The following is a 16,077-nucleotide window of genomic DNA, read 5'->3' on the forward strand; positions in this document are numbered from 1 at the left end:
ATATTCAACATTGCACCCCATAGATTTATTTCTGAAGTGGTAGCAAAGAATGAATGATATTTTGAACACATTCCAACACAAAAGATCACCAACAATCTCAATGAATGGAACTGGATTCATATTGCAATTATATATAGCTTATTTTTCAATACCAAAACAAACAAGTTTTCTTTACTTCTCTTAGCTTTTGGAATATGCCTATAGCTTATGTTCCATTATTGTTTAGGATGATGAGTTACAGCTATCAGCAATGGAATCTCCTGTGGGCATGCTCCAGAATTTTTTCAACATCTATTCTAATAAAATTAGTTATTTAGTCTGCAATTCCTATATGCTATTTACAACTCCACTATTTCTATATTCTGTAGGTATTTCACCCTTTCAAAAGCATGGCATGCATTTAGCAGCCTATCCCAAACAATAAGGGATTAAGGCTATTTAATTTATCAAAGCACATTCCTTCTTTTAACACAAACTTTAAGAAGATTATCTATGGTTACATCTAGGTTAAGATTAAACTGTATAGAGATATTGAGATGTGTTTCTGACTGTTGTGATGTTGGAATCTTTATATTCTTTTGCAAAACAAAACTTTACAAAGGGGGAATGATTCAAATGAAAGAACTTAATATCCGCATCTTATAAAAAATGAAAGAAACCTAAAAAAATGAGTCAAGCCCAAAACCAGATTGTAAGGTATAAAGATGAATAAAAAAATAAAATATTCAAATTGCAAAATATATAAATAAACCAAATCAAAATCAAACAAAATCTCCAAATCAACTAATCAACACTTCAAAAATCACAATCACAAATTTCATTCATAAAACTAAAAGCAACAAAAAAAAAAAAAGGGTTTTCGAACAGAGAGAAGTGACCACCGGGTTCATGGGTTCATGTCCCGTCGCGGCCTCTGGGGTGAAGACAACGGGGATGGAGGTTTGGGCGAGAGGGAGGACGACGGGGAGAAGATAGAATGGTTTGCAGGTTCTCTGGGTTTGTGTGGGTTTGCAGGTTCTCTGGGTTAGGGTTCGTGTGGGATGAGAAGGATGAGAGAAGACAGGGATGCGGGGGAAGAGGAAAGCTATTAGGGTTAGGGTTCGTGTGAGATGAGAGGGATGAGAGAAGAGAGAGATGAGAGAGATGAGAGAAAACAGAGATGCGGGGGAAGGGAAGGGAAAACTGTATGTGAGGGGATGAGAAAATTGAACTGTGTCGTTCTATTTTTATGCCACATAGGCACCGAGGACACAACAGAGATATAAGGCGGTTGCGTTTAGAGTTTTCCATGTAAAAAATCACACAACAGGCCAGAACGGAGGAAAGAGTCATCCCCGACCCACGATGATGATTTGGGCTTTGATATGGTACTCTTCACGTTCATCCATAAAATAAATAATAAATAAACGAATAAAAATAAATGAAAAAAGATAAAAATTTACGTGATTCTGTATAAAAGACTACGTCCAGGGGGTATTTGGGGGTGAATTCCACTATAATAGGTGATTTTACATATCTCTCAATATAATAGAGAAATTTAAGGTTTCTAGAGGATGAAGATCATGCCTCCCTTGAGAGAAGATCCGTCTGATTATTTGTGCATGGGGGATTCTATGCGTAGAAGTTTATTTCCTTCCTCAATGTGATTGAGTCCTAGTTACCTTATAAAGCCCTTTCATTTAAAGAGTCTGAGTCAACTTGCCTTATCCCTAATTGGTTTTTATCTTTGAACTTGATTCTTGACTTTTATCTCTGAACTAGATTCTTAATTTTATCTTTCATTTTATTTTTAGTGATGGGCTTGGTCAATTTTATCCCAACATATATAGCTGCCATTACACATATTAGAGTTGTTGGGTTTTCCTTCACCTCAAACATAGGTAGAGGAAATAATGGGCTGGAACCATTTGGTTTCAAATTTGGTTTCATCTTTAATATTTTGTACTGTAACATCTTGTTTTGACGTATTTGTTTAAATCTCCCATCCCTTCCAACCGTACTGTTAATTTTAGCTAATCTTAGAGAACTCGTTTCATCTTACTGTATCCTTTCTTGACGTGGTCCGGCATATGCATCGGACCATCCACTTCTCAACTTCAAAGCCTCAAAGTGAGAGTCCCCGTGTCATGACCATTCAGATGAGGAGAAAAGTGTTTCTCCTCATCTGAATGGTCATGACATGAGGTTCTGCTATGAATACAAGTGCAAGTGGGTGTTTTAGCTGTCCTTGCTGTTTAATGTCTCATCCATCATTACAAAAATAAAAAATAAAAATTGATTAGTGCAGTAAATCTTTCATATTCATTGCAGGCTTTTCAACAACAGAAATTAATTAAGAAAAGAGAGCCATAACACATTTGATATAACCGGTACATTGCACTTTCTTATCATTTTACTATATCCCTCACCCACCTTCTGTTTCTCTCCTAATAAAGATGTCCCAAAACCTATTTCTACCAAGATATGCTCTCCTTCCTTAACTAACCGTGTGACATTCAGCAGAATAAACCATTTTCGAACTGGCTTTTGCTATAGGGAAAGTTTGGTAGTAGACCATTGCGCTCACAGAATTGCGACAGAATCCGGTGGCCCTCGATGCTGTTAGCTATATTTACATATTTGAATCAAACCTGTGCATTGTACGAGTATCAGTTAAAGACTTGACACCGCAAACCATCAATGAAATAATAACTGATAAACACTAACTACAGGGTTCAGACCGAATATATGACCCTAAAGTTTACTCCAGTTAATTCAGCTGGAGGCACTAGCCCAACACAACGTTATGGCGTTTTCTTTTTATTCTTTTTATAGATAGAAGTAAAGTTTTATTGAAACACAACCAAGTAAGCAAGAATTATACACAAGAAAACACAAGGCTTTCTTTTGACAGTATCTACTTTTCAACTTCAAAGCCTAAAAGTGACTCGTTCTGATCCCTAGGGAAGACAGGCACGTGCCCCGTCAAAATTCTGTACCATGTTATAATGCCTCAAATCTTGAGTTCCAATTTTTTTTAGGCCACTTAAGACATGGAGGGGTGGACAGCAGATAAGGCTTGAAAAGGATCTTAAGCTGACACAAAACTACTAATTCTTTAATCAAAAGATAAGCGAGCCTTACCAACAATTGAGGGACTTTCAGGAACACAAAAGACAACGAGTATAAAACAATTGAGGTTACTACTGCTGTAGTCACGTTGTTTAGAAGGCGCTTGCTGTCATTACTGGGCACAAATGCTATTTTTAAGGTATTTGTCAATTGAAAGAGTCTGTAAGATATCTGCAAGAAAGCAAAGAATTCTACCTTCAGCTACACTGCATATTTTCATAATTTCAAATCATAACATCTTACTGCAATGTATATGGAAGTGGTGACTGGTGAGCATAAAATTCAACAATGGATAGTTTGGGATCAGAGAGAGCAAAAATTTTGGCTGACCATCTGGAACACCGGATCTGAAATTTCAACGGAAACCATTGTAAGAAATAATTGCATACGCATGTGAATCGATGAATGTCTGCTAAAAAAAAAAAAAAAACTTCTTCACATATGTATAACATGTGAACCTTCCCTTAAAATAGAAAACCATATTTTGATCATGTGCCAGACATGCAAAACAAAGATTCACTGGGATAATATATATTATATGCTTTCTTTCAAAATACGGAAATTGAAGTGGGAAACATTAGCTTCTGGTTTAGCTAGGACCCTCGAGAATACAAAACAAAGATAAGAAGCCTGTCCATGGAATTAGAGTTGCCAAAATATCAGCTGTAGGCTAGTACCAAGCAGTTTTTCAGTATGCATCAACCATACTTTGCAATTGAGAACTCTGCTTGCAATCCGGTGTGGAGAAAACACCTACCACACGCTGACATGGCAGAATTTGAGTCTTAAGAGATTTGATTTGTAAACTTCTTTCACAAATCAAGTTCTGCCATATCAGCAGTGTGGAGGATGTGATCTCCACACCGGCTTTCATGTAGTAGAATTTTTCTTTGCAAGTAACAGCAACAGTTATCCTTAATATATTAATGACAGCACAACAAGCAGGCATTCACAGTTATGAGCTTCATAATACCTTAACCAGATGTGGATTTGGGAGATGTAGGTCTCTAGAGTTATCTTTCCAAGCCATCTGGAAACCAAAGAAAAAAAATTCACATATATTAGTTGAAGATAAATGAAATCATAATGAGAGGAAAAGCTCACAGGAACTCTTTAAACTTAAAGAAATGGAGAGGTTGCAGTTTGGATATACTAGATTAGATCAACAACTTATGGATAAAAATAACAGCCACTTACGCAAAAGGTGTCAAACTGTAGCTACGAAAATGCTGGGTGACATTCCGCAAACATATGTAGACCCTGATAAAGAATGATACATCATCAACTGGCAAAACGTTATGAAATCTACAAAAAGGCAACATATTTCAGGAAACATATGCATACGTTATCGGAATCCATGAGGTATATGGAGGGTATTTGTTGTAAGTAATCTTGTCTAGCTTGTATATATGCTGGAACCACAGATATCCCACCTAGAAATCCAGAGAAACAGTTGCATGAGAGTTGCAGATTTAGAGAATAGGGTTTTGTATACTATAATATCATTATACCATTGAAGATATGAGAGCAACAGCTATTTTTATTGTTATTCTGCGCTTCAATTTGGTTTCTTCAAGCTTCTCCATCCACCTTTCAATCTACAATAATTCATGCCAAATTAGTATCCATTAGCTCAAAAGACAGGCAAAATAAAAGCAATGTTTGAAGCTCAATTTCACCAAAAATTATTAGAACTTACAGTTGGATGATAATAAGCATATATCATCCCAATTATCCATATGTAGCGATCAAGGCCTGAACGGAAATGCCACTCATGCAAGCGGGGCAGCTGTGATTTTGAAGGATTTGGGTCAGTGTATCCTGCAATGATTTAACAACTTGGTCAGCATGACCTGAAATGTTCTAGCAGAGAATTGAAGTTCTGACAAGTTACTAACCAAGAAGGAATGTAAATGGGCTCCAAACCACTTCAAACACTCCAGGTACTTCCCATACTAGGATAACTAGCAAGAAACATGCAATGATTTTTACAGCAATGACCAACCCAATCTCGTTATACTTGTTCATAATACCAAGCGCCCCATAAACCATGAGCGTGAAAAGGGTGTGCATGGGGTGTTGTGAAAAATGATGACAATGAATTGAAAAATAATATGGAACGAGAAAGACAATCACACACGCAATCACACACGACACAAGATATACGTGGTTCGGCAAATTGCCTACGTCGACGGGAGCTGCAGAGGATTTTATTATTGAGGAATATCACACTACAAGATGGATCTCTTACTATACGTCCACAGTATTTCTACAGTGTCAACCGTATAGCCATATGAAGTAAAACATCATATATATAGTTTAAACGGTAGAAACCCTAAAATTGCATGTTCGCTCGAGCGGCGTGTCGAGCGCGCGTCGAGCGAACTTCCCTTCCGCATCCTGCTCGAGCTCACTGTTGAGCTAACATCGAGCGTTCAACTCTGCCTAACTTCGCTCGAGCAGCCAATGCCTCCGCTCGAGCGAAAGCCTCCTGCTCAAGCTCACTATCGAGCTGACATCGAGCGTTCGACTCTGCCTGATTTCGCTCGAGCGGCCAATGCCTCCGCTGGAGCGATGTGGACCAGACTCCACAATACTCAACAATTCTCCCACTTGGAGACTGGTACACTCGCTGTATCGCCGTCTTCCTCAAACATGATATCCTCCACATCTGCAACTCACTGCTCCTGTCTTCATGCTAGAAGACCAACTGAAGTTGCACACAACTTCAGTTTCTCAAGCGTAACACCCTTTGTCAACATATCAGCAGGGTTCTTGTTTCCACAAATCTTCTCAAGTAACAACTGTCCATCATCTAACAATGACCGTATGAAGTGATACCTGATCTGAATGTGCTTGGTCCTGGAATGGAATGCTGGATTCTTGGCAAGGAATATGGCACTCTGACTATCACTGTAGAGAGTGCCTTTCTGATTCTTCTTACCCAATTCTTCCAAGAAGCCTTGTAGCCATACCATCTCCTTTACAGCCTCTGACACTGCAATGTACTCAGCTTTTGTTGTAGACAAAGAAACTGTTTTCTGTAGATTAGAACCCCATGACACTGCAGTACCACCAAGTGTATAAACAAAGTCGTGGTACTCTTTCTGCTGTCAATATCTCCAGCTAAATCAGCATCAACATAGCCCTACACCTCCAAGCTCTCTCCAGAGAAACACAAACAGGTTTCTGAGGAACCCTTTAGGTACCTCAAAATCCACTTCACTGCTTCCCAATGTTGCTTTCCTGGGTTACTCATGTATCTACTCACAACTCCCACTGCATGGGCAATATCCGATCTTGTGCAAACCATAGCATACATAAGTGAACCAATAGCTGAGGCATAAGGAACCTTACTCATGTAATCTTGTTCCTCCTCTGACTCTGGTGACTGATTCTTGCTGAGTCTGAAGTGACTTCCCAAGGGTGTGCCAACTGGTTTGGCCTTGTCCATATTGAACTTGCTGAGTACCTTTTTTCACATACGCAGACTGTGAGAGTCTCAACATACCTCTGACTCTGTCTCTGACAATTCTCATGCCAAGGATTTGTTTTGCAGCTCCCAAATCCTTTGTTGCAAAGTGCTCTGACATCTGCTTCTTCAGATTATTGATCTCATTAATACTAGCCCCTACAATAAGCATGTCATCCACATACAACAGCAAAATAATGTAAGAATTGTCAAAATGCCTGACATAGCAACAGTGATCTGCCTGACATCTAATGTACCCTGTACTGTGCATGAAGTTGTCAAATTTCTTGTACCACTGTTTAGGAGCTTGCTTCAGGCCATACAAGCTCTTCTTCAGTCTGTAAATTGAACCTTCCTTTCCCTGTACCACAAACCCTTCAAACTGGTGCATGTAGATGTCTTCTTCAAGTTCTCCATGAAGAAAAGCTGTCTTTACATCTAACTACTCAAGAAATAAATCTTCAGTAGCAACCATAGCCAGTACCATCCTGATAGTTCTGATCTTCACCACAGGAGAAAAGATCTCAGAGTAATCAATACCCTGCTTTTGCTGAAAGCCTTTTACAACAAGTCTAGCCTTGTACCTCTTACTGCCGTCATGCTCAGTTTTCACCCGGTACACCCACTTGTTGTGTAATGCCTTCTTCCCTGATGGAAGTTCTGTCAACTCCCATGTCTGATTCCCTAGCAAGGAATCTATCTCATCTTTCATGGCCAGCTCCCACTTGCTAGAATTCTCATCTTGCAAGGTTTCTTCATAACTCTGCGGTTCTCCACCATCTGTCAACAAAATGTAATTCAAAGTAGGTGAGAAACGTTGTGGAGGACGTATAGTCCTAACTGACCTGCGGACTGCAACTATAGGAGTAGACGGTTCTGAAACTGCCTGCGGAATAATAGGAATGGGTGCACTAGACCCACTCTCCCCATCACTCACATCTCTACACTGCACTGTGACCTCTGGTAGGTCATCCAATCCTACAAACTCGGACTCCTGAGGAGCTACTACAGAAGCTGTACTAGTCTTATCCTTGTACATCATTTTCTCATTGAAAATCACATTCCTGCTTCTTATGATTTTCTGACCCTGATCATCCCAGAAACGATAGCCAAATGCCTTGTCTCCATAGCCAATGAAATAGCATTTCCTTGACTTAGCCTCAAGCTTACTACGAGCATCAGAATTAACAAGCACATAAGAAAGACAACCAAAAGTTTTAAGGTGAGAAAACTTAACCTCTTTCCCGCTCCAAACCTCCTCAGGCAATCCACAATCCAGTGGAACTAATGGCCCTCTGTTTATCAAATAAACGGCAGTGCTGACTGCATCTGCCCAGAAAGTGGGTGGTAGTCCAGCGTGCAGCCTCATGCTTCTAGCACGCTTATTTATGGTTCTGTTCATACGCTCAGCAACTCCATTTTGCTGTGGTGTCCCAGGAATGGTCTTCTCCATTCTGATACCTAGAGCTGCACAATACTCATTGAACCCGCCATCAACATACTCACCACCATTGTCAGACCTCAAACACTTCAGTTTCAAGCCTGTCTCTGTCTCAACCATGGCTTTCCAAATTTTGAAAACATTAAATACTTCAGATTTATGTTTCAAAAAATAAATCCATACCTTCCTACTATGGTCATCAATGAACGTAACATAGTAGCGAGAACCTCCAAGAGATGCAACTGGGGAAGGACCCCACACATCTGTGTGCACAAGATCAAGTCTTCCTGTCTTTGGCGTCCTGCCACTTTTCAAGAAGCTGACCTTCTTTTGTTTCCCCATCACACAACTCTCACACATACTGAGATCAACTGTCTTCAGTTCTGGTAGCTTGCCTCTAGACAGAAGTTCCGTCATGCCCTTCTGACTCATGTGGCCAAGCCTACAATGCCACAAATCTGCTGTGCTTTCTGCAACGGTAGTAGCAATAGTGTCAATTAAATCAATAGTCATATACAGTGTACCAGTTTTCTTACCCCGAGCTAGTACCAATGCCCCTTTTGTGACCTTCCAGGTGCTATCTGAGAACACCACTGAATGACCACACTCATCAAACTGCCCAACAGAAATGAGGTTCTTCTTCAACTCAGGAATGTGCCTGACCTTTTGCAAGGTCCATTTGTTCTTGCCAGGGAGTGCAATATCAATGTCTCCCATCCCCACTACGTTCAAAGCCTCACTATCAGCCAAATACACCTTCCCAAAATCATCTGCAACATAGTTCCGCATTAGCTCCCGGTAGGAAGATGTATGGAAGGAAGCCCCTGAATCCAGTATCCAGTCATCAACTGGACTATGAACTGCAAGCAATAGTGCATCCTGTACTTCTTCAGTTACCACATTAGCACTATCATTCTCCGTCTTCTTGGGGTTTTTGCAGTTCTTCTTTATGTGGCCAACTTTGCCACAATTCCAGCAAGTTGCCTGCTGACCAGGCCTCGACTTGCTCTTGCCCCTGTACTTTGATTTTGATCTTTCTCTGTTTGAGTTCCTGTCATGTGATCTCCCTTGAGAATCAACATTTAGGGTTGAACTCAAACCCGAGGTCTCGCCTGAATCTTTTCTGCGCACCTCCTCAGCCAAAATCAAATCACGAATATCATCATATTTCAGTTTAGTTTTACCAGCAGAATTACTAATAGCCATTCTCGTGGCTTCCCAACTATTTGGCAGTGAAGCCAATAGTATCAGTGCACGTATCTCATCATCAAATTCAATTTCAACAGATGACAATTGATTTGTGATAGTATTAAAATCATTCAGATGCTGTGCAACAGAAGTACCATCTGCCATTTTTAAATTGAATAACTTTTTCATCAAATGTACCTTGTTATTCGCTGACGGCTTTTCATACATACCTGACAAAGCCGCCATGAGATCCGCAGTCGTCTTCTCCTTGATGATGTTGTGTGCAACGGATCTCGACAGGGTTAATCAAATAACCCCCAGAACCTGTCGATCCAACAGGTTCTAATTAGCATCATCCATCTTCTCCGGTTGCTGCCCCAATAGTGGAAGATGAAGTTTCTTCCCATAGAGGTAGTCCTCTATCTGCATCCTCCAGTATCCAAAATCCGTGCCATCAAACTTCTCGATCCCCGATACCTTCAAATCATCCCCAGCCATCGTTTCTTCTCAGACCTGAACCTTGGCTCTTGATACCAATTGTTGTGAAAAACGATGACAATGAATTGAAAAATAATATGGAACGAGAAAGACAATCACACACGCAATCACACACGACACAAGATGTACGTGGTTCGGCAAATTGCCTACGTCCACGGGAGCTGCAGAGAATTTTATTATTGAGGAATATCACACTACAAGATGGATCTCTCACTGTACGTCCACAGTATTTCTACAATGTCAACCGTACAGCCATATGAAGTAAAACATCATATATATAGTTTAAATGGCGGAAACCCTAAAATTGCATGTTTGCTCGAGTGGCGTGTCGAGCGCGCGTCGAGCGAACTTCCCTTTCGCATCCTGCTCGAGCTCACTGTCGAACTGACATCGAGCGTTCAACTCTGCCTGACTTCGCTCGAGCGGCCAATGCCTCCGCTCGAGCGAAAGCCTCCTGCTCGAGCGAAAGCCTCCTGCTCGAGCTGACATCGAGCGTTCGACTCTGCCTGATTTTGCTCGAGCGGCCAATGCCTCCGCTCGAGCGGTGTGGACCAGACTCTACAGTACTCAACATGGGGCAGATGTAATATAGCATGTAACTGTTGTCAAGGACAATGCAGGCAAATAATACCAAGAAATTTAGCCTCCACATCATCTGCTCCAAAAATATAAGAATATTACAATTGAAAGCAAATAACTTTGTATGAGAGTTCAAAGAAGTAACTTTTGACTTTTTGGGGACTGCAAACCTGTGCAAATCTTGCGAGACTGAAATCTTTGCGAATATAATAATATGAAAAGTTCCCAAATCCAGTCATCCACACATATGCAGCAATAAAAACTCGGATATCATTATAGATTTCTGTTGCAGCAAAGTAATGATACATCAAAAAAAGCACCTGCAACATAGAAGAGACAAGAGATCACCAACAATGATGCGGCAAGTAGAACATACAATCACATGAAGTCTAACAAGCACAATATAGAAAGTTTTATGCAGTACTTCAGTCCATATATATTGTTTACGTTACAAAACACCAAAATGGAGTGTTATAGTGGTAGAAGTGTGCTTCACAGCATTTTGCATTAGTAGCTTCATGGTTTTAGGTGGGTACACCCAAATCAACAAGAAAAAAATTCTTCCATGCTCAAAGCTGTTACCCTTTTATTATCAAGCATATTTTTTAGAATGAAAATTTCAACAAATAGGTACATCATTTGAAAGAGCCAGCTAACCTGCATCCAACCTCTCTACTCTTCAGTTTGATGCCTATTTAAATAAAGTATTGATTTCCCTGAGAATGGAGACTTATCATGATGTATCTTGAAAGAAGTTATTGCCGAAACTATGATGAGGAGGAAGTAGAGAAATAAGAAGAGATCCCGATTGTAGTTCTGCACAGAGAGTTAATGGTCAACAGGAAAACTCCATCAGCAGCCAACAGGAAAACACAAATACCAATACTCAATACAGATGCAGGACATTAAATTAAAACAATCACGAATTCAATGAACTTTCAAAACAAAAATCTTCAAATTTTTGCTTTTGCTTGCAAATCTTTATTACAAATTTAAAAGAACGCCAAACTTCCCAGGTAGCTTTATTAGCCAGAATTTATAAATAATTGAGTTTAAAATATAATGTACACAAAAATTTAATAAATAATGGTACCGCGAATGTGGTAGCAGTGCCTCCATAAAGTGTAAAGACACATAATGAAACGTAATTGCAGCGGCACTTACTATGATTAAATTTTTGTTGTGCCACACGCTTCACAAAATGCAAATGAAAGCCCTATATATGGAATTAAATATATATATATATATATATATATTTATATATATATAAAGTAACCTGATAAAGACATCAACAGCACCTTTTTTGTTCAGCCAAAGAAATCCGTACGATCACACAAGTAAAAGTAAGCCATAAGAAGACCAAATTCGGATCTGTAAGAGAGAATCAGAGAAAAGAAAAAATAAAGTCAAAATTCAGTCAGCATGAAGAAAATATTTTTTGCATTTCAGTTAAAGAAGTAATTTGCTCACATAGCTCTGAGCGTCAATCGATTTTCAATCAAAAAAAGCTCGTCCATCAAGAGGAACCTAAAAGGGTAATGTAAAACGATGCATGTAAGTTTATATACATGCACGAGTAATCATAGATTGAAAAAAAGTTGACAACCTTAAGGATCCCAAACTGTCTTTAGAAACCTGAAAATAGGAGATATAGTGGACGAACTTCGAGATTTAGGAGAGCCTGATTGTAGACCTCCACCCTCTAATAGAAGCTCTATCATCTTCCTTGACTGTGCCATTGCAAAATTCATCCAAATTGACGTCGGAGTGCCTTCTAGTAGAAAAGAAATTTGAATTTCATTACTTCCCAAAAATTATTTCTTTTCTTTTTCATTCTTTACCGAAAGAAAGCATCGTACTCTGAAAAGAATCATCGTCTAATAGCTCTTTACCTTCTTTCTTGAGAATTTGATTTTTCATTCATATTGGAAGATATAAAAAGTCCAAGATTACTTGGCGGGAATGCATGTGATATACACATTTGTGCACTCGTGAATATACATTAAAGTATCATTAAAAGATAAAAAAAATTGCAGAAAATATGAGCATAAGTAAAGAGTTGAGTAGGTTGAACAACGTACACATCTCCTAGAGTAACATACGAAACTATATTATAAGGTTACAAAAACTCGACAATAAGGTCATAAAGAGCTTTAAAAATTCCTGCATAGAAAATAAATGTTGAAAATTTGCATGTAAGCATGGCTAGATTCCTACATTCAGCACCCTAGGCCAAAAAAAAGTTAAAAAAAATAATATTATTTACTATAGAATTATAATTCTACTCTCAAATATCCTTAAAATATTTTTGATTGCCCCAACACTCAAAACACCCAGCTGAAAGTAGCATGTTAATTTCTAAGAGTCTAAATCTATTAATTTTGTTCACATACTGACATACCATCTCCAGCCTATGATAGAAAATGATAATAAATTTAAGTTTCTTTTTTCTTTGACCGACTAAAGAACAAAACAACTGTCTTTTATCTGTCTTCAACTTTTTTTTTTTCTTCTTGCTCTTTTTTGGTTCTTCACGGTATAGAGACTGCTTTGGAGTTGGAAAATTATAAAATTGTTGGCTTGCCGGCAGCCATGGTGGAGGAAAATGAAGTCCAGTGGAGCCTATATGAGAGGTTCAGATGGACGACTTTAAAATTTTAATGTGTCTAGATATCTACCTTATATGATTAATGTTAAAGGTTGGCGACGGTCAGTTCTGTCAATTACTGTTAATCGCTACCTACGACATACTTTTCCAATCTCCCCCCTACACACACCAAATCCTAGTTCCGTCCCTGCCTACAATTGAAAAGATTCTCCAACTCACACTTTGGCAGCGACTGAATTTTTCTTGTACTCCAAAAACTCGGAATATATCCAATTAAGCTGCAATTAGAGGTATGATTCCAAGAAGAAACGACACCTGAAATGAAAAGAAAATGACACAAACATGAGATACTACTAACACTAAAAGCATAAAAAAACTATTGCCATCTTGGGAGAAAAAAACCAACAAAGTGAAAACTAAAATGTCGAGAGTAATGGTATACAGTATCAAGCAAGCATCGTTCAGCAGCCACCGCTCAAGCACTCAAAAACCAGAACAGGATCTGGTAAAAATAAATAAAAAAAGAAAGGCTAAAAAGCGCGTCATACCTGTCCAGGAGTTATCGGGCCAACGATCACCATTTTCGATACGAAAAGCAAAGAGAGCCTTGGTTAAGCGAAATTCACAGAGATTCGAGCAGAAAATCGTCGAGCATATCACTGAGATGGTGGACTCTGGCTCTTCGGAACCAGATCTGAACTGAAACTGAACTGCAGGGAAGAGAGAGTTGTCGTTGATTTATATATACGAAATCTTTCAACGCGGTTAGCTGGGAAAGCGCCACTTCTCCTAACTCAGGTGCCACTGCTCCTACTATCCATGCATACAACATTTGTGGAAAATGAGATGGTTAATTAATTACTATATGTTATAATTAATTAACTAAATACTACCATTTTAAATATTAAAAAATACTTCAATTTCTTTTATCTTGTCATATTCCGTTTCCTTATGATAAAAGCAATTGTATAGGATAAAATTAAATAAAAGCTAATTTATTAGGATAATTAATTTGAGATGACAAAATTTAATCGTTTTAGATTAAATAAAAAATTAGTATTTTAAAACATTTATATTTGATAGGAACTAAAAACATAAAAATGAAAATATTATGAGTAGCTCCTAATATTAGCAAATTATTTTATTATTATTTAGAAATATTTTAAAATATTTATAAATATCAAGCAAGCCTTAACTCTCTCGCCATATTGAAATTAAGGACCTATTTAGAATTTAGATTAAATTAAGATTAGTTTATTTTAAACTGAATCTAACATCTAAATACTCAACTCTCATATCAATAAACTTATTTCAACTCAAAATCTATTTTTACATATGACCCATAACTTTTTTCAACTCAACACATATTTACACACATGACTCATAATCTTTTTTAACATCTCATATATACATTTAAATTCATCTTAATATTTAAATACATCTATATTTATCTTATATAAACTTCATAAAATTCACTTTATCATCTCAACTCACTAATATTCATAAATAACTAAACTCACGCAACTTATGAATTACTAAAATAGTAGTAACTCTTTTATAGCAATGTCAAGTGGCCGGTGGATTGAGGATTCAGAAGATCTTAAAGACTCGTTTATAGTAACTCTTTTTGCTTTTTGTTTTGTAATCACGGGTGTGGTGGCTTAAAAAGTTAGAAGGAGACCTCTCCCAAATAGGCATTGGATTCTAGCATAGTAGAATGGAATAAAAAGTGAATTTGTTTAATTGGGCAAATAAAATTGACACCTATTATCGCCTCATAATGAGAAATTTTATATAAAAATCCAACTTATATAGTTTCACCTAATCAACATATAATTTATTATTTCTATTCTCTATATTTTAATACTTACATATGTATATTTAAATAAAAGAATAAATAACAAATCACATATTAATTAGATAAAAGTGTGTAGTGTAAAATTTTATTGTAACATTTTTCGTGAGTTCCAAAATACCAACAGTCAAATGCCTCAAGTGTTGTTAGTTCTCAACTCATATTGTTTCATCAAATCATTAAAAAAATTTTAAAATTCCTACACAAAATAAAATAAACAGTTCAATATTTTCAAAACTCAAAACAAAAATAATATTAAAAAATATTTTAATAATATTTTATTCAATTTTTAACTTTAATCTCAACTCATCTCATCTCGTCTACAAAAAAACAAAAAAAAAAAACTTATAATCACATCTCACCTTCACTGCTAATGTTGTGTAACAGATGCATGCAAGGAACCGAATTAATTGCTAAATTGCATAACAAGTGAAGTTAATTATCCTTTTAATTACCATCATTATATAGTTAAAATGTTACTTCTTATTATTTGATATCTCATTAAAATTGTCTAACTCGTTTGGATGTTAAGATAGATGAGATGAAAAATTTATAAATAGTAAATAAATAGTCTATGAATATTAATGAAATTTTTTTAATTAAAATGTTTTATTAAATTTTAAAAAATGAGAGAAAATATTAAATTAAAATATTATAAAACTAAAATATTTTTAAAATATAATTTTTTTATATTTAATTTTATTTTAAGATTTAAAAAACTTGAATCAATTTTTATATTTTATTTAAAAGTTTTAAAAAAATTATAATGATTAGATAGTAATTATATAAAATATTAAACATTTGAATTAAAAAATAATTATATTTAAAAAATAAAATAAATTAGACGAGAAATGATGATATAAGTTTGAGATAACTATCCAAAACGATGCCAGTCACACAAATATTTTTAAAATACTACAAATTATTATTTATCATTATTGTTTTTCCACATAATATAAATAATTAAAGGACGCGACTACTGTATCACCTGAGAGTTACCGCTGGCATGCCGTTCAGTTTTTTTTTTTTTTTTTTTTTCTTAATCATCAAGTAAATAAATATATCAATATATTTATAATTACTTTCTTAATTATTATATAAATATATATATATATATATATTATTTTTCGAAGTAACTTGAGCGGTACCGCTTACAGGCACAGCAGCATTTTCCATAATTGAAAGGGCGTCTGTTATTCTTTTAAACTTATCCCGATGCGTTCTGGATGTAATGCATTGCAAGACACGATCTCCACGCGTTTTGAATACTCTCAAGGAAACAGACAAAATATTTTCGACTAATTTTACAAGGTCAAACAATGCCA

General features: G+C 36.7%; 1 pseudogene; it reads right to left on the bottom strand.

Annotated features, from left to right (window-relative positions):
- Positions 1–2,274: 2,274 nt before the first annotated feature.
- LOC122300343 lies at positions 2,275–13,710 on the bottom strand (annotated as a pseudogene).
- Positions 13,711–16,077: the final 2,367 nt, after the last annotated feature.

The sequence above is a fragment of the Carya illinoinensis genome, chromosome 2, assembly GCF_018687715.1.
Source record: "Carya illinoinensis cultivar Pawnee chromosome 2, C.illinoinensisPawnee_v1, whole genome shotgun sequence".
Lineage (NCBI taxonomy): Eukaryota > Viridiplantae > Streptophyta > Magnoliopsida > Fagales > Juglandaceae > Carya > Carya illinoinensis.